The sequence below is a fragment of the Carcharhinus amblyrhynchos genome, chromosome 18, assembly GCF_965287045.1.
Source record: "Carcharhinus amblyrhynchos chromosome 18, sCarAmb.v2.hapA, whole genome shotgun sequence".
Lineage (NCBI taxonomy): Eukaryota > Metazoa > Chordata > Chondrichthyes > Carcharhiniformes > Carcharhinidae > Carcharhinus > Carcharhinus amblyrhynchos.
Genome location: NC_137341.1, coordinates 34,060,603 through 34,085,530, shown reverse-complemented (window position 1 = coordinate 34,085,530; position 24,928 = coordinate 34,060,603). Strand labels below are relative to the sequence as shown.

The window sequence follows — 24,928 nt, the reverse complement described above, 5'->3', positions numbered from 1 at the left end:
TGTGTGATGGCACAGTGGGTAGCAGTGCTACCTCACAGTGCCAGGGACCCAGGTTCAATTCCGGCCTTGGGTGACTGTGTGAAGTTTGCACATTCTCCCATGTCTGTGTGGGTTTCCTCCAGGCGCTCTGGTTTCTGGTAAATGTGTGAGGTTATGGGGATAGGAGGGCAGAGAAGAAGGCCTGGATTAGATGTTCTGTCAGAGAGTTGGTACAGAGTCAATGGGCTGAATGGCCTCCTTCTGCACTGTAGGGATTCTATGATTCTATGTATGAGCCCAGCTTCATTATTTAAATAATCAATGGAGAGCCACATCAGCTAACACAAGGCAAGTATTGCAATGTTTGGGATAGTTTATTTTTGTTGGGGATATGATGGTATTAAGTTGAATTAACTTTTTCATGCTCATATAAATGTGAATATCTTTGTTGAACACCCACCTTCTCCCCATCTCCATTCATCATGGTTATTCACCACAAATTTCCTCCCCTACAGAGATGTAGTTTCCCAACCATTCCCAGCACCTAAGCAGCATTATTTATATGTGATCCATAAGGCTGAGTGTTAAGCGATTATTCAACTGCAGGTGGCTTCACATCCAAACTCCAAACCCACCTTAGCACATGCAGGCTGGGGTCACTAGTTGGTAATCGAGAGCAGACCGGATTGATTTTTCTTCTCTCCATCTTAAGAGAGTTGGTGCCAACCACAGGAATCTGACAGTTTCAACATGGACTGGGAATATAGCCTGAAATCCTCCTCATCTGTACAGTTTAGCCCTTCATTGGATTAACAATTTGAGCATTAGAATTTGAAGCAGAGTGAGGTCAGACTATAGTTAATTTTGTTAAATCTCCCTGAAACTAAGTTTTCTGATCAAAGAATTTCTACAGTGCAGAAGGAGGCCATATGGCCCATTGAGTCTGCACCAACTCTCCAAAAGAGCTACTTAGCCAGGCCCACCCCTGCTCTACCTCGGTAACCTCGCACATTTATCTTGTTAATCTCTTAAGATATACATCTTGGGACACTAAGGGGCAATTTAGCATGGCCAATCCACTTAACCTGCACATCTTTGCACTATGGGAGGAAACCCGAGCACCCAGACGAAACCCAAACAGACATAGGGAGAACGTACAGATTCCACACAATCAACCAAGGTCAGAGTCGAACCCAGGTCTCTGGCAGTGTGAGGCAGCAGTGCTAACCACTGTGCTACTGTACTGCCCACTAGATACAAACTGGATCCATAAACCAGCATTGACTAAATGGGCTGAATGGCCTTCATGCCCCATAGTGACTGTGATGACCTTCAATTTATTTCTTGTAAAGGTGCAAGAAGAGCAGAAATATCTACCCTTGGTCAATACACTCCCTATGTATGATACTGAAGCAGAGACTCTCCTGAACAACTACATGTTCATTCTTTAATCCGTGCTTAACTGCTCACTGTCTCAGGTTTAACCAGAGCTCACCTTCTGACACCTGTTTCTGCTCCATCATCAAGACTTCCTATGTTTATTCATGTATTGTTGCCTGTCTCACTCCTGCCTCAGTCCATCTGTTACACAAAATCTCACATGCCTCAACTATCCCAAAGCATTCCTTCTCACTTCCCACCCTTGTAAATTTGATTATCCAAATCTCTCCTGTCTGTGTCGTAAGTCACACCAAGCCCTGTTCATCCATCACTCCTCCGATCAATGACCTATTTTGACCAATACCTCAATTTTAAAATGCTCATCCTTGTTTCCAATTCTGCTGTGACATCATCCCTTCCCTGTGTTGGTAACCTGCTCCAACCCACAACCCTGCATTCTTCCAATTCTGGCCTCTTATGCCGACTGGCCATTAAATACCTGCCGGGCAACTGTTCTTCTCCTGTAAAGCCTCTTCCCTGACATTTCAGTTGAGGCAGGACGGATGGGGGTAGGGGGGCAGGATGGGAGAGCAGCTGGAGACTCGTGGTGTCCTGTATAATTTAACCCATGCTCACAGTCTGGGCTCGGCTACAAATTCTTTTGATATCCCAGGAACACAGGGTAAAAAGGAGCCATTCAGTTCCTTCCGTCTATATATCACACCATTGCTGATCTATACCTTAACTCTCTATCAGCCTTTGCTCTATATCCTGTGATACCTAATCTCAGCCTTCAGAATTCCAGTGAACCCCGAGCATCTAGACAGTGCCTTTGGGGGAGTGTGAGAGTTCCACAATTCTCACTCCCACCATTGCTTGTCCAATATGTCCATCCTCATGGAACCCTGCCTTGCCCCACCCACTGCAAAATGAACAGAGTCCTTTACAGAGCAGGGTGATTCTTAATTGTCGATAAAGATCTTTCCCTCATCTCCAATACTTATAAGTAATAAAGAATAATGTTCAAATCAAACTGAAAGGAACTTTTTAAGATGCTCCAATTATTTTTCTTTAGGGAGTCTAGGGCTTGAGCACAGAAATTTGTACTGACAATCACTGCGGGACGTGCTGTCTCTTGGATCTGTTATGGCATGGACATTGATCTCCCTTTTGAGAAGTATACCCCTGTGAGGAATATCTTGCCTCATTATCTGTTAAAAGTGTGCAGGAAGGTGTGAACTGTCCTTCAGTAATGTTTAGTGGTTAACTAACAGAAGTACCTGAAATTCACTTTAAAATGAACGCTTAACAATTTATTTATTTAACTAACAGGGAACTTTAACTAAACAATTAATATACTGAATAAAATAAAATTCTAATGGAATGCTGTTCAAATAAACACAAAGCCAATTGTAAAAACAATGGCCCAGTGGTATTATCACTAGACCATTAATCCAGAAACTCAGCCAATGTTCAGGGGACCTGGATTCGAATCCTACCACGGCCAATGGTGGTATTTGAATTCAATAAAAATAAAAAATAAAATTAAGAATCTACAGATGACCGTGAAACCATTGTCGATTGTCAGAAAAACCCATCTGGTTCACTTTAGGGAAGGAAATCTGTCAAACTTACCTGTCTGACCTACGTGTGACATCAGAGCCACAGCAATGTGGTTGACTCTCAACTGCCCTTGGGCAACCAAGGATAAGCAATAAATGATGGCCAATCAGTGACGTCCATGTCCCAAGATTGAATAAAATAAAACTAAAAAAAAACAATTTAATCACTCTCAAAGGAAAAATATACAACCAGGTTTTGTGTCTTTCGGGACCTTCTAGAGTTTCTCGGTTGATTTCTTTGTCTGAACGTTCTTTCTGATTTGGTACCTTTTACTGGTTAGATGGAGTGTTCTCTTATGACATATAAAACTGGCATCGTTGAGAGCTGAGAACTTATAGCTCTTGGCAACTGGCATTAGCTCTCTCCCTCTCGAGACTTGAGAGGTGGTAGTTGCTATCTCCTGTATTTCCCCCATGCACTCTCTTTTATACCTGTGATGACTCAATTTTCCTACAATAGAATTGGTTTGAGTTTGTCAATATCATCAAATTCAAATATTATAGGTCTTTGGTATTTGAGTGTCTGCATTAAAATGATAGGCTGAATTCAAAAACATTAGGGAATTCAAAAACATTTAGAGTGGCACCTCACAGCACCAGGGACCCGGATTTGATTCCCGGCTTGGGCTGCTGTCTGTGTGGAGTTTGCACATTCTCTTTGTGTCTGAGTGGGTTTCCTCCGGGTGCTCTGGTTTCATCTCACAGTCTAAAGATGTACAGATTAGATGGATTGGCCATGCTAATTGCCCCTTAGTGACAGAGGGACTAGCTGGTATAAATGCATGGGGTTATTGGGATAGGGGGTCCCACCCAGGGACCCTGGGGAGACTCAGTGGGCCAAATGGCCTCCTTATGCACTGTAGGCTTCTATGATTCAAATACCTGAAGCCTGTTACCAAGGCAACCCTATTGCCTGGCCTTGGATACAAATGTTTCAGTCTGAGAACCTATATACACCTGTATTTTAAACATTCAAGCACTGAAACGAAACACTAGTTTTTAAGGGAACCATGCAATGTTTTTCCCATTAGCATTTTTACATACTTTACATCTTTACCAACATCGAATTCCAACTTCACAAACTCAACTTCACAACAGATCCAACATTAAAGCAAGGCCCAATCTGCCTGCTCAGGTGGATATAAAAGGTACCATGGCTCCATTTTGGAGAAGGGAGTTAACCTGATATCTTATCAAAATTTATTTTCCAAACATCAATATCATTATCACATTGCTGCTTGTGGGATCTTCCTGTGTGCAAATTTGCTGCTATGTTTCCTATATTACAACAGTGACTACACTTTAAACAATACTTCAATGATTGTACAAGAGCTTTGCAATGTCTGATGCTCATGAAAGTCTTCCATATAAATGAAAGTCTTCTTGCTTTTTCGGTAGTATTGGAAGAGCCCAGGATAATGCTGGAGGATTGGCAACCCCAGCAAACAGTGGCCAAGGGGTGGAGTGGGAGTGGAATTAAAAATTATAAATAAATGCCTTTTACAAGTATGAGGAGAGACAAAGGAGCTCTAGGATCGCAGGCAGCCTGTCTGCTGAGAGGAGAGGCTGGACAGTGATCCATGAATGGTGGATTCTTTCAGTTTCTAAACTGGGAACTGGCAAACAGGAAGTTCTGTTTCCACACAGTCAGGGCCCAGCCTCACTCAGCTATGGCCAGCAGCCCCCCTGCCCCCATCCCCCTCCCCACCCCCCTCACCAGTCACCTCTCTCTTCCCTGGAGAAATACTGTGCAAGAGAAGCACAGAAATTTTCCACAAGATGGGGAGGGGGTCAGGGATGAAAGAAAACAATTAATAAAAAAACTATAAAAATAAGGACAAAGTGGCTGGAAATTAAGCTCACATCCCGAAGAGACATGTAGAAACTAAGAAGCAGGAGAGAAAATATAATGGCTACAGATCTCTCCTGCTTACCTTGTAAATGGCAGTGATCCAACCAGTCCCAGACACTCAGGAATTCAGCTGCCGGTGCCTTACAGCAATGAACGGCTGAATCACTAACTACCTGGTCTCTTGCTTGAACTGGGGCACAGGATCCTGCAGTTCCCACTACAGCTGGATGGTGTAAACCTTTCAGGAGAGCTCCTCAAATGCGCTTCAAGTGTGAGCAGAAATCTATCTGAATCAGACCTGATATCTCATCTCATGGAGCAAATCAAGCTCACTCAGAAATGCTCCAGTTCTGAGATATCACACTCTTAAAAAATAAACATGACTCCAGGTGTGTAAACAGATTCGGGATCAGTCTTGCCCTTTTTGAACTGGTCTTGCTCCAACCTGCAACAAGAAGGCTTTGGAGTGGGAGGCCAAAGATTCTTTGTACTCCCAACACACAGATGCCACACAGCCTTGCCCTACCCATCTCAATCCCCTGTTCCAATCCTACACTTCTACTGTTTGCTCAATACTGACTACTTCATTCTAAAATGATAAAGGACACACACACATACACGCACACACCCTAATGCAAATGGGCATGTAGACATAATGTGGGTATGCCGGCGTTGGACTAGCGTAAACACAGTGAAAAGTCTGACAACACCAGGTTTTAGTCCAACCTATTTATTTATAGGTTGGACTAAAACCTGGTGTTGTCAGACTTTTCACCATGTAGACATACACAGAAGGACACGCACAGAGGCACACACACTTAAAGGAACAAACAAGATGTTCTATGATACACACAAATGTAAAGAGACAAACATCGACAAACATACAATTATGCACAAAAAGGTACACATGTATAGGGACAGGCGCCAACAAACATAATGGTACAGACACACATGCATAGGGATACAGCACATGGGGTAGACACACACATGCACTCAGGTACACATGTATGATGGTGCTAAGCAAAGTTTACATTCTTTTGTAAGTAAGGTGCATGCTTTCTCTTCTCTCAATAGTTAATAATCATTAAATGAAAAATATTTGCACAATGTGGACTGTCTGCCAGAATAGTTTCAAACAGTTAATGCTGAGTCTGCAAGAGAAAGGGCCAGATTTTCATGCTCTTGTTTGGAACTAAACAGGGTCAGGTGGGGAAATAAAACAGTGTCCATGGTACAGATGCAAAAATCTTGCCCCCCAACATCCCACATTTCCAGCGCTGGTCATTCTCCATGGCACTGTAAAGGGAGTGGGTTGGGAACCCAAGAAACTGCAATGTAGGAATTACCGGTACCATTCTAAAACTGGCATTTTATAACTTCTGCAATTTTCAGCACAACTACAATATTCCTGTTCTGCATGGTTCTTTCCCACACTGGGATGACAATAATGTACCATCGCCTGGCTAGCACCTACCCTGCCTACTGTCCAGACTTAGGTTTAACAAAGAGATGAACTAAAATCTGGAACACTGACGCCCCACAGGGCTGTTGAAGCTTAAGAACATAGAACATAGAACACTACAGCGCAGAACAGGCCCTTCGGCCCACGATGTTGCGCCGACCAGTTAAAAAACAATGACCCACTAACCTAAACCAATCCCTTTTCGTCCATAAACCTATCCACGGATCTCTTAAACGCCCCCAAACTAGGCGCATTTACAACTACAGCAGGCAGGGCATTCTAATCCCTCACCACCCTCTGGGTAAAGAACCTACCCCTGACATCCGTCCTATAACTACCCCCCCTTAATTTAAAGCCATGCCCCCTCGTGCTAGCTTTCTCCATCCGAGGAAAAAGGCTATCACTATCCACCCTATCTAAACCTCTAATCATCTTATATGTTTCAATAAGATCCCCTCTTAGCCGCCTTCTTTCTAGCTAAAACAACCCCAAATCCCTCAGTCTCTCATAGGACCTCTCCTCCATTCCAGGCAACATCCTGGTAAACCTCCTCTGCACCCTCTCCAAAGCCTCCACATCCTTCCTGTAATGTGGGGACCAGAACTGCACACAGTACTCCAAGTGCGGCTGCACCAGAGTTGTGTACAGTTGCAACATGACGCTGCGACTCCTAAATTCAATCCCCCTACCAATAAACGCCAAGACACCGTATGCCTTCTTAACAACCTTATCTACTTGATTCCCAACTTTCAGGGATCTATGTACACATACACCTAGATCCCTCTGTTCATCCACACTATTCAAAGTCCTCCCGTTAGCCCTATACTCGACACATCTGTTATTCCTACCAAAGTGAATTACCTCACACTTCTCCGCATTAAACTCCATCCGCCACCTCTCGGCCCAGCTCTGCAACCTGTCTAAGTCTCCCTGCAAACTATGACACCCTTCCTCACAATCTACCACACCTCCGACTTTGGTGTCATCAGCAAATTTACTAATCCACCCAACTATACCCTCATCCAGATCATTAATAAAAATTACAAACAGCAGTGGCCCCAAAACAGATCCCTGAGGCACACCACTCGTAACCGAACTCCATGATGAATATTTACCATCAACCACCACCCTCTGTCTCCTATCTGCTAGCCAATTCCTGATCCAATTTCCTAGATTACCCTCAATCCCATACATCTGCATTTTCTGCAGAAGCCTACCATGGTGAACCTTATCAAACACCTTACTAAAATCCATATATACCACGTCAACTGCCTTACCCCCATCCACCTCTTTGGTCACTTTCTCAAAAAACTCAATAAGGTTCGTAAGGCACGACCTACCCGCTACAAAACCATGCTGACTATCTCCAATCAATTCATTACTCTCCAAATAACTATAAATCCTATCCCTAATAATTTTTTCTAAAACCTTGCCCACAACAGAAGTAAGACTCACCGGTCTATAATTCCCGGGGAAGTCTCTGTTCCCCTTCTTAAACAATGGGTCAACATTCGCTATCCTCCAATCTTCCGGTACTATACCAGAGACCAACGACGACCTGAAGATCAGAGCCAGAGGCTCTGCAATCACCTCTCTTGCCTCCCACAGAATCCTAGGGTAAATCCCATCCGGACCAGGGGACTTATCTATTTTCAAACCCTCAAGAATATCCAGCACATCCTCCTTATCAACTGCAATACTGTCTATTTTACACCCCTGCAACCCAGTGTCCTCCTCAGCTATATTCATGTCCCCCTGCGTGAACACCGAAGAGAAATATTGGTTCAATGCCTCTCCAATCTCTTCCGGTTCCACACACAACTTCCCTCTGCTGTCTGTAACTGGCCCTAATCTTGCCCTAACCAACCTTCTGTTCTTGACATACCTATAGCTATACCTTAGGATTCTCCTTAATCCTATCAGCCAAAGTCTTCTCATGTCCTCTTTTAGCCCTTCTTAACTCACTCTTCAACTCCCTCCTAGCCAATCTAAAGCTTTCTATTGCACTACCTGAGCCCTCAAGTCTCATCCGAACATAAGCCTCCTTTTCCTTTTTAACCAACGAATCAACTTTTTTAGTGCACCACGGTTCCCTAGCCCTACCAATTCCTCCTTGCCTGACAGGGACATACCTATCACAGACTCGCAGTAGCTGCTCCTTGAAAAAACTCCACATTTCGGACATTCCCAGTCCCTGTAATCTCCTAGTCCAACCTATGCTTCCTAATTCTCTCCTAATAGCCTCATAATTACCCTTCCCCCAGCTAAAACTACTGACCGGAGGTTCATGCCTATCCCTTTCCATCACTAAGGTGAACGTAACCGAATTGTGGTCACTATCACCAAAATGCACACCAACTTCCAAGTCTAGCACCTGGTCTGGCTCATTTCCCAGCACCAAATCCAATATAGCCTCACCTCTAGTTGGCCTATCTACATACTGAGTCAAAAAACCTTCCTGCACGCTTTGTACAAAAACTGACCCCTCTAACGAGCTAGAGCTATAGCAATTCCAATCAATATTAGTAAAGTTAAAGTCCCCCATAACAATTACCCTATTACTTTCACTCCTAACCAGGATCGTCTCCGCAATCGTTTCCTCAACCTCTCTAGAACTTTTAGGAGGTCTATAAAAGACTCTCAACAGGGTGACCTCTCCTCTCCTATTTCTAATCTCCGCCCATACTACCTCAACAGACAAGTCCTCATCAAACTTCCTCTCTGACACTGTGATACAGTCCTTGACTAATAATGCTACCCCTCCCCCCCTTCTACCTCCTTCTCTTCTCCGACTAAAGCATTTGAACCCCGGGACCTGCAACAACCATTCCTGACCCTGCTCTATCCATGTCTCTGAAATGGCCACAACATCAAAGTCCCAGGTACTGATCCACGCTGCAAGTTCATCCACTTTATTGCGAATACTCCTCGCATTAAAGTATACGCATTTCAAACCCTGCTCCGCCCCACCCCCACGATGCCGTGCATTGCAGTCCCCGTCTATGCCCCCCGCCACTTTCACCCCCTCTACTCAGGATCCCACCCCCCCCCTCCGAATCAGTTTAAACCTCCCTGCATAGCCTTTGCAAATTTACCCCCCAGGATATTGGTTCCCCTCTGATTCAGGTGTAGACCATCACTCTTATAGAGGTCCCACCTTCCCCAGAATGAGCCCCAATTGCTCAAGTATCTGAACCCCTCCCTCCTGCACCATCCCCTCAGCCACGAGTTCAAACTTTCCCTCTCTCTTCCTCTCTAAACTATCCCGTGGCACAGGCAAGAGTCCGGAGATAACCACTCTTTCTGACTTGGCCTTTAGTTTCCACCCCAACTCCATAAATCTCTGCTTAATATCCCCTTCCCTTAACCTCCCTATGTCATGTGTCCCCACATGAACTATAACTTGGGGTTGATCTCCCTCTCCCCTAAGAGTCCTGAATACCCTTTCCGATACATCCCGGACCCCAGCCCCTGGTAGGCAACACACCAGCCCTGAGTCCCTACCATTACTTCCGACTCTCCTATCCGTCCCCTTAACTGTGGAGTCCCCAATCACGAGGCCCAATCTTTTACATCCCCTAACCACCTGAGCTTTTACAATAGGCTCACCCCCAGAGACCTGCTCCCTTTGGCTATCCCCAGTTGATTCCTCCTCAACTGTAGCCTCCAGGACCGAAAACCTATTTTGGAGGGGAACAGCCCCAGGGGATTGTCCCCCCAATTGCTTCTTTCCCCTCTTCCTGGCAGTGACCCAAGACTCATTTCTAGGAGTGACTATCTCCTTATAACTCCTATCGATGTCCGCCTCCGCCTCCCGAATTATGCGGAGTGGTTGGTGGAAAAGGGGTGTCAGTTGAAAATTTCAAAGCTCAGATCGATGGAATTTTGTTAGGTAAGGTTTATTATGGGAATTCAAAACTAAGGAGTATAGATGGAGCTGCAATGCATATCAATGATGATGTAATGAAGGGGAACAATCCTGAGGGGGCTGAATGACATCCTTCTGTCCCTATGAAACAGCCTTGAGTGACTGAATAGCATTCCCCCCCCCAATCCTATGAAATAGGCTCAGAGGGTTGAATGGCCTTTTCCAGTTCATATGTAATAGTCTCGAGGAGCTGAATGGTCTCCTCCTCTTCCAATGTAACAGGTTTGAGGAGCCGAATAGCTTCCTCCTGTTCCTATCTATAGGTCTGAAGAGTTGATTGGCCTCTACCTATTCCAATATGAAGCTTTGAGGGGCTGAATAGCCTCCTCCTGTTCCTACATAAACAGTTATGAGGCAAGATGATAAAAAACTTAATAGTACAGAGACAACGTGGCAAAATCTGGAGCGCACATGGATTGGATGGCTGGTAATCTTAGTTTGCAATATATAGACACATAGGCTTTCTACCCATATTGCTGACAATTCTAAACTCTACCAAATGTGAATGGACTGTTAAATAGCCAACATGCTCTGCATTTTATCACTGCCCAGTAACATTGCTTCTGTGCAATGGATTCCTTTATTTGCAGAGTCTTTAGTTCAGATGTGGCGCTTGCTCCAGTCTGAGTGCGTACAATAATTTACCAGCACATGTGAGTGTGCTGCTGGGTTTGTCTAGCCTTGTGGAAAAGGCACTGAATAAACACTGAGGTTTGCACTGCTATGTGTTCAGGCTATGTGTTCAGCTGGGCAGCATGGCTCCTCCCAACAGAGACTCCCTTTCATCTCCTCCAAGGCAGCAACTTATTGGCCCATTCCAGGACACAGCTCCTTCCACATCCAAAAGGATTTAATTAACAGGGGCGGAAATGGGCCTCAGTTCAACGCTGGGCTACTCATATAATAAATCATACACGCGGAAAAAAAGTCTTGGTCACAGCTGGATTGAAGTGGGTACCTGTTCAAGGCCTTGGCTGCTAGTCTGTATTCAACAGTGATGACTAGTTCACTTTGACAAGACAGCCTCTACTTCCCATAAGATTCATCTCCATAAAATAAACTAAAACTTACATTTTTGTGGCACTTTCACAATCTCAGGATGATGCAGAGCGCTTTAAGGCCAATTAAGAATGCACTTTTTGAAGTGCATTCCCTGTTGCAATGTAGGAAAGACAACAGCCAATTTGCACACAGCAAGCTCTCACAAACAGTACTATGATAATGACCAGATGATCAGCTTTTACATGTTCACTGAGTGGTAAATTTTGACCGGGACATTTGGGAAAGATTGCCTGCTCTTCTTCGAAATAAAAGATACAGAGCGGAATTTTACTGGCATGTTCGCCTGAAGTTTGTACGATCCCGAGGCCAATGGAGAATGCTGTTCTCCGAGCCTTGCCCACACCCAGAATCGGGTGGACGTGCCTGTAAAATTCCGGCCACATTAGCAATATTGTCTCCATACTGCGTGGATGTGGGGAAAACTGAAAGTCCCTGCTGGGACAGGCTGCTCCCTTTAAGATATCATGTGTGCACAGCCTCACAAAAAGAATTAAAGGGATTGCAAACTTAAATAAATGGCTTGTGCATTTCAAAAAGTATAAGTTAGTCATTATTGTGCTTTTTAAAATCTTACTCTTGGAAGGTCAATTCATCAATGTACTGCCATGTGTGAACAGCATCAAACACAGCTCGAAATTAAAACACCAACCCAATGCCCTCACAGATGGGCATGAAAAGTCCACGGCTCTTGTCCTACAGGTTCCCAAACTAGGTTCCATGGAGCCCCAGACTCCCATGGGTTTCGAGGCAGGCCAGGCTGATCTACAACATTTGGAAAACTTTATGAAGCTGCTTGCCCAATCAGTGGCCTCAGACAGGGAGTGAGAAGATGAGTGAGCCTCAGAGAAAGTGCCAAGGGGGAAAACGGTATGATGGTCATGGTGTAGGATGAATGGGAATCACTAGTATGTGAGAAAAAGGGCTGAGAGTTTCTGTGTGTGTGAGAGAGAGGTGAGTGCGCTTCTTTACTTGTGTGTGAGAGAGAAAACAGTGAGTGTGAGTGTACATGAGTAAGAGAGTGGTAAGTGTAGTGTGTGAAAGATAGAAGGAGAAAGGTAACTGTGTGAGTCTGAGTGAGAGATGAGTGTTTGTGTGTGAGAGAGAGAGGTCAGCATGTGTGTGTGTGTGTGTGTGTGTGTGTGCGTGTGTGTGTGTGTGAGAGAGAGAGATGAGACCCTATATGCGACACAAATGTGTGTGTGATAGAAAGGGAGAGAGGGGTGATTTTTGGTGTGTGAGAAAGAGTTGTATGAGACAGAGCTGAGAGTGAGTATGTGTATCTGTGAGCCTGTGCAGGTGAATTTGTGCGTCTGAAAAATAAGTGTGTGTTTGTGTGTGTGTGTGTGTGTGTTCGACATGAGAATGCAGCATTTCAGCTGCACTTCTCTCGTTTGAACCAAAGGAGCAGGAATACCCCTCCTGGTAAAAGTGACAAAAAGGTAAGACCTAAGTACAATTATAGTAAACATATATGTATAAGAAACAGAAAAAACTTCTACAAAGTAGGTTTTTGTATGTTTGTGTGTATTGGGCAAAAACAATCTTTTTTGTGGTTTGGCTCTCCAACACAATAAGAATGTTTCTCATTAGTCTCATCAGTGCTCTTGGGAAGTCAAAAGGGTCCCATGGCTGGAAATGTTTGGGAAACCCTGTTCTATCCATTCATTTCACTTGCCTTTTGTGAGATCTTGCTGTGTACACATTAGCCACATAATAACAGTGAATGCTTTTCAAAAAGCAATTCCTCTGATGTGAAGCCCTGTATAAGATACTATGTAAATTCTTTCCTCCTTTAACACAGGCCTCGCACAGTGCTTATTTAACAGCAATCGTACTTTGTGGCCTTAAAAGGTGAACTCTTTAGCAGCACAGTACATTATACATTCCATATTAATAAAATAAATGATGCTCCCATGTATATAAGCACACAATCTATGAGCAATGTCAGTGGAGAGATCTGCAAGTATCAAATTTTGAGACTTAGTTCAAAACATCAAAAGTGTAAAAAAGATAAATGCAATGTAACCATTTGTTGTTCAATAGAAATCACTGACTGGCCCCAGGTGTTGCTGCAATGACATCACTTTAAACATAGGCATTAATTTTGTAGAAAATCCCTTACACACGAAGGAGGGAAAAGTTGCTTACATGTGAACATTTATTCAGCAAACATCTGCCACTAGCACGTGATGGAGGAAGTAAAGCAACCACAACAATCAAATATACTTCCACTCTCTACTTTTTGTCTCACCTTTTTACCAACAAACACAGAAAAGTTAAAGTTCACATGCATACGCTGTGTGAATGAAGATTGAGATTCTGGTGTTTGTTGCTCATTCATTATTTACTGATCAGAAATGCAAATTTCCACATCTGGATTTCCAATTAGCCACAAATGGCTAATAATCAGTGTACCAGACAACACTAGTATCAGAAATTTTCAACCATTTCCCATTCTGCAGACTTGACCCAGTCTGGTCCAGCAGCAATTCATCTCTAACTGACCTCAGCATTCCTATTTACAATAATCAGGTCTTGTGGTGTTAAAATGACAAGGCCACAGCTACATTTGACCACTGTGCAAAGACCAATGACATGGTGCAAAGCAGCTGTGTTTTTTTTCATTCACAGGGCGTGAGTGTCGCTGGCTCAGCCAGCATTTACTCCCCATCCCCTAATCACCCATGAGAAGGTGAGCAGCTTTCTTGAACTGCTTCCAGTCAGTCTGGTGTAAAGCACATCCACAAGAGTGGGGGGAGTTACAGGTTTTTGACTCAGCAGCAGTGACTGAACTGTAATATAGTTTCAAGTCAAGATGGTGAGTGGCTTGAAGGGAAGTTGGAGATGGGCATGTTCCCGTATGCCTGCAGCCCATGTCCTGGTAGGCAGTAGGGGTCGTGGGAAGTATTGTTGAAGGAGTCTTGGCAAATTGCTGCAGTGCATCTTGTAGAAGGTACACACTGCTGCTGCTAGCATACACTGGTAGTAGAGAGAATGACTGTTTAAGGTGGTGGCTTCGGTACCAATCAAGCTGGCTACTTTGTCCTGAATGAGCCTGAGCTTGTTGAATGATGCTGAAGCTGCAGTCATCCAGGCAAGTGGAGTATATTCCATCATGTTCCTGACCTGCTCCTTGTAGATGATCAACAGCTTCTGGGGAATTGCGAGGTGAGTTGCTGCCCATGGAATTTACAGCTTTTAGTTAGCTTATGAAGTCACAGTATTTATGTGCCTGGTTCAGCTAAGTTTCTGATCAATGATAATCCCAGGATGTTGAAAATGGGGATTCAGCAATGGTAACGTCATTGAAGATCAAAGGGAGATTATCTCTTGTTCAAGATGGTAATTGCCTGGCACTCATGTGGTACAACTGCTCCTCCCACCTTTCATCTGAAGTCTGAATTTAATTCAGGCTTGCTGCATGTGAGCACAGACTGCTTGAATATCAGACACATTGTGAACGGTACTGCACCTTGTGCAATCGCCAGCAAACACCCCAATTTCTGACTTTGTGACGGAAGTAAGGTCTTGATGAAGCAGCAGCTAAAGTTGATTGGGCTAAAGACACTACCCTGAGGATCTCCTGCAGCAATGTCCTGAGAGTGAGATGATTGGCCTCCAACAACCACAACCATATTCATTTGTACTAGATATGACTCCAACCATTGGAGAGTTGTCACCTGATTCCCATTGACTTCAGTTCAGGTTCCTTGATGCCAAAAGGAGTTAAATGCTGCCTTGATGTCAAGGGTGGTCACTCACCTGATCCTTAAAGTTTAAGTTTAAAGTTTTTAAAGTTTATTTATTAGTGTCACAAGTAGGCTTACATTAACACTGCAATTAATTTAATGTGAAAATGCCCTAGTCACCACACACTGGTGCCTGGGCCTCGGAATTTAGCTCTTTTGTCCATGTGTGGACCAGTCTGTAGTAAGGTATGGAGCCGTGTGCCCCTGGTAGAAATCAAACTGTGCATTGAACAGCAAGTTGATGCTGTGTTGATGCCGCTTGATAGATGATGACACCTTTGCTGAAAATCAAGAGTTGACTGATGGAACAGGAAATGGCCAGATTGAATTTGTCCTGAAAGCCCTGGAGAGAACATACCTGGATAATTTTCGACATTGCTGGGAGGCCGCCTGTGTAGTAGCTGTACTGGAACAGTTTGGCTTGTGTTGCCCTAGGTCTGGAGCACGAATCTTCAGTGTTACAACAGGAATGTCATGGCCTGAGGTGTTTGCTGCATCCAGTGAATACAGCAATTTCTTGATATCACAGAAAGTAAACCAAAATTGCTGAAGACTGGCATCTGTAACATTGAGGATCTCAGGAGAAGATCAAAATGGATCTTCCACTGAACACTTCTGGGTGAAGAAGATTGTAATACTTCATTTTGTAATACTTTTGCATTAATGTGCTGGGCTCACCTATCATTGAACATGGAGTTCTTTGTGGAGCCTCCATTGATTAGTGGTTTAATTGTCCACCATCATTCACAATTGAAAAAGGCAGAATTGCTCTAATCTGATGAGATTCTTAGTTCTGCCAACAATATGCTGCCTCTGCACATCAACTTTCAACTATTCCCATTTTTAACCTTGTCAGGATGGTACCTCATTTTTAAACTTTTTAGATATGCCTGGCACTGCTACCTAGGGATCTGGGTGCCTAATACATGAATCACAAAAAGTGAGTATGCAGATACAGCAAGTAGAATGTTTATTGCAAGGGGTATGGAATATAAAAGTAAGGAGGTTTTACTGCAGCTGTACAGGGCCTTGATGAGACTAAAGTTCAGCTGGCGCAGTGGCATGGTAGTAATGTCTCTGAACTAGCAATCCAGGATCTAGGCTAATGCTCTGGGGACTCAGGTTCCGATCCCACCATGATATATAGTGGAATTTAAATTTAATTAATAAATCCTATAATTGAAAGCCAGTGTCAGTAATGGTAACCACGAAACTATCATTGACTGTCATGAAAACCCACTTAGTTCAATAATGTCCTTAAGGTAGAAAATCTGCCATCTGGCCTACATGTGACTCCAGATCCATAGAAATGTTGTTGATTCATTACTGCCCCTCTGAAATGGCCCAGCAAGTCACTCAGTTCAGGGGCAATTAGGGATTAGCAACAGATGCTGGCCTGGCCAGTGACAGCCACATCCCATGAAAGAAAAAGTAAATAAATAACTTCAGCCATTCCTGGCTTGTGTTATGCAGATACCAATTGGAGTCTAGAAGATTGAGGGGTGATCTTATTTGAAACATGTAAGATCATGAGTGGATTTGATTGGCTGGATACTGTGGAGATACTGTGGGGGAGACTTGGAATAGAGGACAAAGTTTAAGGTCTCTCTTTTACGACAGAGATGAGGAGAATTTTTTCTCTCAAGGGATTGTTATTCTGTGGATTTCTGTTACCCAAAAAGCAGTGGAGATTGGCCCAATTTAATCAAGGTTGAGTTAGATAGATTTTTGATAGACAAGGGAATCGAGAGTTGAGGGGGACAGACAGGAAAGTGGAATTAAGGCTGCAATCAGATCAGCCATGATCTTGAACAACACAACAGGTTTGAAGGGCTGAATTGCCTATTCATGCTCCTAGATCCTGTGCTCCTATATTCCTGGCATAGTTCCCTAAAATCCTCATTGAACCACTGAGCAAATCAAGAAACACCACTATCTGTTCACTTCACTATCACACACTATACACTTTGTAATCATAGGGAATGTGAACGGTGATGCATTAGTTATACAGAACCTTGGTCAGACCCTCAAGTACACAGCTGTCTGGGAATGACAGCTTTCACTCCTGGGTGCTTCAGTTTAGAATAATATATTGGCCCTGGAGAGGATATAGAGCAGATTCACTAGAATGTGACCAAGATTTAAAGGTTTAGATTATGAGGACAGTTGTACATTCTTAGTTTGGATTCACTTGAGTTTTGAAGATTGAAGGGTGATCTATATCCAGTGTTTCAAATGTGAAAAGGATTCAATAATACCAATACAGAAAAAAACAATTTCCTTTTGCGAGATAGTCCAGAAAAGGAGGTAGGTGTGATTTTGACATTAGAGCTAGGTCACTCAGGGCTTAAATCAGAGAGCACTTTTACCATGCACGGGGTGGTGGAAGTCTGGAATTCACTCTTGAAAAGGTTTTAGGTCAACTGAACTTTTCAAGACAAAGTTTGACAGATTTTGTTGAATAAGGATATTGACTAAAGGCAGACAAAGAAAATTGCGGGATCATACAATAGCAGAGAAGGTTCAAGCAACCAAATGGCAACTTCCTGTGTAGCTTCTACCATCTTCTCCAATTCACTTTGAACAATAGGTTGTGAAATGTTCTGTATTCAATTTAAGAACATAAGAAATAGGAGCAGGAGTAGGCCATCCAGCCCTTCGAGCCTGCCCCGCCATTCAATAAGATCATGGCTGATCTGTTGCTGCTCAGTTCCACTTTCCCGCCCTCTCCCCATAACCCTTAATCCCCTCTCCTATCAAAAACCCATCAACCCGTGTCTTAAAAATATTTAGCGAGGCAGCCTCCACCACTTCAACGGGCAGAGAATTCCAGAGATTCACCACCCTTTGAGTGAAGAAGTTCCTCCTCAACTCCGTTCTAAACCGCCCCCCTTTTATCTTGAGGCTGTGCCCCCTAGTCCTACTGTCTTTTTTGAGCGGGAAGAGTCTTTCCACCTCTATCCTATCCATCCCATTCATCATCTTATATGTCTCAATGAGATCTCCCCTCATTCTTCTAAACTCTGATTATACTTTCTACAAGTGAGTAATCTGTGATCATGAGCCATGCCAGCTACTGCCACTAACACAGACCACTTTGATACGTGTGTGTGTGTGTGTGTGTGTGTGTGTGCGCGCGCGCGCGCACGTGCAAGGGGTGGGGGCACGGTGGGGGGGAGATGGCCTGATTCAATCATTTTATCTATGCCCACATCCTTAAAAATTTCTTTACGTCCTTAAATAATTATTGCTCCCTGGCCTTTCTGACAGTGACATCTCAAGCCATGACTCCATAGGCACAAAGACCATCTGCACTTGACCACGGAACCATCTTCGTAGGTCAGTTCAGACAATTGGTCTGCTAACTATCTGGCTGTGGGAGGAATCACAGACGTAACCCACTTAACAGCTATATTCAAGAAGTAGTTAACAGACTGATAATTAGGAGCAATAATCCTGACTAGCAGTCCACTCAGTAATTTTGCTTTTCAAAATAGTTGGAAGATTTTTGTCTAATCCATGCTTCAGGATTGCAGCAATCTGTACACAGTTAACACTGCCTTCAGCTCCTGTGTGTAGACACAGGCCTGCTGGCTCCCACCCAGGAATGCAGCAAACTATGGCTGCCTGGATAGAGCAGCTTTGTACATTTGCCAGTGCTCTTCATTGAAAAGATGTGCTTTAACCATTTTACTACTGCACTTCATTGTTGAACTGCTGGTTCAGTGAACCTGACATAAGCACAGATACCAACAACACAACCATATATGAAAAAACTCACCCCTCTCCTTCCTAAACCAACATTAAACCCCAAAATTTGACCAAGTCTCCACTAATACAGTAAAGGAGCCATTCCATGAAGAGGAGTTCACCCAGTGTCCTGACCAACATTCACCCCTCAGCCAGCATCCCCAAACCATCTAGTTGTTAAAAGCTTGTAGGATCTTGCTGGGCTCAGACTGGCTACTGTGTTGCCCACATTGTAACAGTGATTACATTTCAAAAGTAGTTCATTGTCTGTAAAATACTTTGGAAATAGGAAGAAATATGTGCATTTCTATAGTGGGTCCATAACCTCAGGCCATTCTCAAGTACTTTAACTGCCTGATATCATTCTAGTAAATCTCCTCTGCACCATCTCCATGATCTTGACACACATAAATGGTCATTCCTTATGTGATCACTGACAGTGAGTCAACAATGATGCTATGTTTCACCAAGACAATCATGGTCAACCATGACATATTCACACACGTGCACTTTGCCGTAGGGATAGCAGACCAAAGCAGAGTCCTGGGTTCAACATTCCCTGTGCTGCCCCCTACAGCCTCTACAGTCTAAAGATGTGCAGGTTAGGTGGATTGGCCATGCTAAAATGTCCTTTTGGGTCCCAAATTATGTAGGTTAGGGGAATTAGGGGCCACAGGGATCGGGCAAGTGAGGGTGTGGGCCTGGGTAAGATTCTGAGTTGGTGCAGATTTCATAAGTGGCTGAATGGCCTCCTTCAGCACAGTAGGGATTTTATGGTTCTAACCCCAAGTTGAGGCCATGTTCAGTGCCTCAGTATCTCCTCTGCAAAGATCAGCAGGTGCTGGGTATGGGGCTGGGAAATTTATGTCCGGTTTGATGCAGTAGCAGCCAATGAGAAGCTAATTTAATACAAGCCAAAGCATAGGCAGTTTTGAGCGTATATTCAATCTGCAGTATGCGGGACTTGCCCTCACTCACATATCCCATCAACAATCTATTGCAGATCTTTATAGAATTAAAAAATGTTTACAGCATAAAACCAGCCATTCAGCTCAAATGGTCCATGCCAATGTTTATGCTCCACACAAGCCCCCTCCTAACCCTCTTCATCTCACCTGAGCAACATATCCTTCCATTCCTTTTCCCTGCATGTGTTTCTTCAACTGCTCCTTAAAAGTATCTGTATAATTCACCTCAGCCACTCATATGGTAGCAAGTTTCACATTCTCATCACTCTCTGGATGAAGAAATTTCTTCTGAATTTCTTACTGAATTTATTACTTATATTGATAAGCCCTAGTTTTAGTCTCCCCCTCAAGTGGAAATATCCCTCCTCCATCCAGCAAAACAAATCTCCACATAATTTGGAAGGCTTCTATCAGGTCACCCGTCAGCCTTCTCTTTTCGTGAAAGAAGAGCCCCAGCTTGTTCACACACAATAATCCCTCTCTCTGTTATGATGCCCCTGTTGGTGTTACCAGTTTTCACAGACCGTGTATCACAAGTTCTCCAGTTAACTGGCATGAAAATTATTTTAAAAATGTGTAACCTAATGTCCAAAATCTAGAAAGGCTTTTTGAGGACAACAAAAAAGTGCATCCAATGCCTGCCCAACTTTATTTTGGTTGTTAACTAATTTATTCCTGATGCACTGCTCAGTGTGATACTGAGTCGAACAGACCAGCAGATTCACTATACTGCTAATCATAGCTTGGCTGTTACAACTACTTCAGTATGTCTAAACTACAGAACTCAGGGAAAGGGGAATTTCAGGCAGAAGGGGAAACTCAGGCAGAGATGGAACTTCGGTAGAGGAAGAACACAAAGATGGGGGAAACTCGGTGAGATGGAGAACATTGGTAGAGGAAGAATACGGAGAGAGGGGGAACTCGGGCAAAGGCGGACTTCAAGGAGAGGAGGAGCTCAGGAAGAGAGGAACATTAGGGAGAAGGGGAGCTTGGAGAGAGGGGGAGCTCGGGGAAAGGGGGACCTTTGGGAGAGGGGGAACTCGGAGAGAGGGGGACCTCAGGGAGAAGGGGAACTTGGAGAGAAGGGGAACTCGGGGAGAAGGGGAACTCGGGGAGAAGAGGGACTCAGGGAGAGGAGGAGCTCAGGAAGAGAGGAAGTTTAGGGAGAAGGGGTGCTTGGAGAGGGGGAGAGCTTGGGGAAAGGGGGACCTTTGGGACAGGAGAACTCAGAGATAGGGGGACCTCAGGGAGAAGGGGAACTTGGAGAGAAGGGAAGCTCAGGGAGAAAGGGAACTCAGGGAGAAGGGGACCACAGGGAGAGGAGGAGCTCAGGGAGAGAGGAATCTCAGGAAGAAGGGGAACTTGGGAAGAGGAGAATTTGGAGAGAGAAGAGGAATTTGGGAAGTGGAAATCTCAGGGAGAGGGGAAACCCAGGAATTGAGGGAATTTAGGAAGGGGGTTCTTGGGAGTAGGGGGTGGATACACAGGGATGGAGGACCTCAAGGACAGATGGGAAAAATAGGCAGGGAGGGAACTTAGGAAATGGGGTGGGGGTGGAGAAATCCAATCAGCTGGAAATCCTGTTCTTGCTCGTGTCCAACAATTCTTGCAGAGAAATGCAATTGTGTAAATGTTGGAAGTAGATGGAATTGGACATAGAGTGAGAAGTAGTGTTTCAACTGACAGATTATAGCTGAGCTGACAAATCAGCAAGGGGGAGGGAGGCACAGTACTGGAGAGCTAGCTGTAAACTATGCTGGAGTGTGTTCATCATCCCTACTCTTCATACACACTACACTCAAATCCTACTTCATTACTGTCCAGTTATCTGGTCAGATTATGGCACTGCACACAGCGGAGGGGGAGGGGAGATTATGAAGTTCAATGGAGACTAAAATAACACACACGTGGGTTAGCGAATCAGAACAGGCAACAAAATATACTATCATGCAACATTGTCAAATGCTTAACTGAAGTAAATGCACAGGACAAGCCATTGATAATCCCACAGAATTTGCAGCAGATTAATACTAGAGAACTGAACTTCAACACCATGAATCAAAGCCTAGGAAATTATCAACATGAAAAAATACACTTAGCAAATTCTGGGAGTGGGTCACAGGGTAATACTGGGAGAGGGCCACAGAGTAAGGAATAGTGGGAAAGGATCACAGAATAATATTGGGAGTGAATCACAGAGTAACACTGGGAGCAGTTCACAGAGTAACACAAGAAGAGAATAACACGGGGAGTGAGTCACAGAATAACACAAGTAGAGGATCACAGAGTAACACTGGGAGTAAGTCACAGTGTAACACAAGATTATCACAGAGTAATACTGGGAGCGAGTCACAGAGTAACACAGAGCGAATTACGGAGTAACACTGGGAGCAGGTCACAGAGTAACACAAGGAGAAGATCACTGAGTAACACAAGAAGAGGATCACAGAGTAATACTGGGAGAGGATCACAGAGTGGTACTGGGAATCTGAAAGTGGCTCACATTGTAATTCAATGAGTTGATCACAGTGTAATCCTGGGAATAGATTACAGTGTAACGCTAGAAGCGGACCATTGTGTGATACTAGGAGTTGATTATGGTGTGATATTGTGAGTAGATCACAGTGTCATGCTGGGATTACAGTGCAACGCAGAGAATGGATCACAGTGTGAAATGGAAGTAGGTTACAGTGTGATACTATGTGTAGATTGCAGCATGATGCTGGGAACTGATTACTGTGCAAAACTAGAAGCGGATCCCAGTGGGGTATATCAGAGCGTAATGCTGGGAGTGAGTCACAGTGTATTGAGTGGATCATGCGGAAAACTGACTGTGGCTTACTGTTTGGGGAACGGATTAACATGTAGGGAGTGAGTCCCAATGTGAATACTGGAAGCGGGTCATTGAATAGCGAGTGGATCATGGTATGGGAAGTGGATCTCTGCGTTACATTGGAAGTGGGTCACAGTTTGATCTTGGGGTGTAATATTGTAACATTGGAAGTGGGTCGCAGTATAGGCGGCGGTGGATTGTAATGTTGGACCTGTATCAATATGTAGAATGTAAATAATAGCACTGAATACATTGGGAGGCAGGGAGTAGATAACTGTGTAGGGAGTAGATCCTTGCATGATGGGCCACAATGTTGAGAGTGGATCAATGTGCAGGATGTGGCTGCAGTGTTTCGAGTGGATCACTGTGTCGGGTGTGTCGCCTTGAAGGGAGTATACCACCGTGTACGGGATGGCTCGCAGTTTAGGGTGAATTAGTGTGCCGGTATTGGATCGCAATGTTTGGATGGATTACAAAGCTTTGAGTGGATCATTGTGTAAGGAGTTAATTTCGACTTTGGGCGTAGATCTCTATAGCGTTTCGATCACGGTGACGGGTGGGGCGCAATGCTGGGATGGATCTCTGTGTCGGGAGTGGATCGCTGTGGCGGTCGGATCTAAATATTGGGAGTGGATCACTGTGGTGGAGCGGACCGTAACGTTGGGAGTGGATCGTTGTGAAGGGGTGGGGCGCAATGTTGGAATGGATTATCGTGTTGGGTGTAAATTGCATTGTAGGGATGGATCACTATGTAGGGTGGATCTCTGTGCAGGAAGTGGATCGATTTGCTGGTGTGTGTCGTGATATTGGGATGGAATAACTATTAGGAGTAACTGAAACTATGTAGAATGGATCGCCGTGTATTGGTGGATAACTGCATGGGCTGGATCGCAGTGTGGAAGTGGATCACTGTGTAGGGTGCTAATTGCAGACTGGGGTAAATCACTGTGTTGAGAGTGGATCATTGTGTCCGGAGTGGATAACCGTGTCTGAGTGGATCACAGTGTGGGCGGATCACTGTGCCTGGAGTGGATCGCAGTGTGACGTGGATTACTGTATAGAAAGTAGATCGTTGTGTCAGCCGTGAATCGTTATGTCGATGGATCATGATACTGGGAGTTGATCGCAGTGTAGAATGGACCATTGTGTCGGATGGATCACTGTGTCGGGGGTGGATCACTATGTTGGTTGTGCATCTGTGGCCGGGTGCATCGCTATGTAGGGAGTTAATTACTGTATCGAGAGTGGATCATTATGTCTAGAGTGGAGTGGCTAGTTATGTCGAGAGTGGATCACTTTCTGGAGTGGATCATTATATCTGCAGCGGATTACTGTGTGGAGTGGCTAGTCGAGAATGGATCACTGCGTCGGGGAGGGGGTCGCTATGTTGGCAGTGGATCGCTGTGTCTGGTGGATTATTGTATCAGGAGTGGATCACTGTATGTGGAATTGATCATTGTGTCCCGAGTGGGTCACTGTATATGGAGTGGACAACTGCATCGGGAATGGATCACTGTGTCGGTGGATTACTGTGCCAGGGAGGGGTCGCTGTGTTGGCAATGGATCACTATATGTGGAGTTGATTATTGCATCGGGAGTGGATCGCTATGTCTAGTGGATTATTGTATCGGGAGTGGATCGCTGTATATGGTATTGATCATTGTATCGGGAGTGGGTCTGAATATAGGGTGGATTACTGCACCCAGAGTGGATCGCTGCGTCGGGTGGATCATTGCGTCGGGAGTGGATCACTGTGTCGAGCGGATCGCTGGCGATCCGTTGGGATCTTACCTGTGGCGGAGTTGCCTCTCGATGCCAGTCATTCAGATTCCGAGCCTCCCGATCGCTCCCAGTCTGGAATCTTTTCCAGTCCAAAGCGGGTGGCGATCCCAGTTTTCCAGCTGGGATGGGGATCGGGGTAGGGGGGGGTGGGGCGGCGCTGATCTCTGACGGGGGCGGGTGGGAGCGGGAGGGGGAGCGGGGCGGCTCCGGGGTGAGCCCCGCTCGGAGCCGCTGTCAGTTTCTCCGGGTGAAATTGCACCGATTTCTCGTCGCTTTTCCCCTCAACTCCATCCGAGCCGGTGAGCGCATGCCCGGAGCAAACTCTGCACCTCCCCGTTAAAGCAGCACCACACCCTCCCTCATCATCAAACAACTCCCAATCTAACATCAACACTATCATCAAAACACTCCTCTAAAATACTGCCGCCCGCTTAACACTCCCCTTCTTTTATTCCAACTTGAAAATGGTTGGCCTGATTTCATGTTGCACAGTGGAAATTCCGAGTAACCACTGAAGGAGCAGTCGACGGCGATCTTTTTAAAGCTGCATTTTTTCCTTCA

General features: G+C 44.7%; 1 protein-coding gene across 1 annotated transcript in view; it reads right to left on the bottom strand.

The window, feature by feature from the left end:
• Window positions 1–24,485, bottom strand: part of glis2b (GLIS family zinc finger 2b) — a 59,165-nt gene extending 34,680 nt beyond the window's left edge. Inside the window, exon 1 of the mRNA XM_080206119.1 lies at window positions 24,377–24,485. The gene's annotated coding sequence lies outside the window, so the exon portion shown is untranslated. The remainder of the gene's footprint in view (window positions 1–24,376) is intronic.
• Window positions 24,486–24,928: the final 443 nt, after the last annotated feature.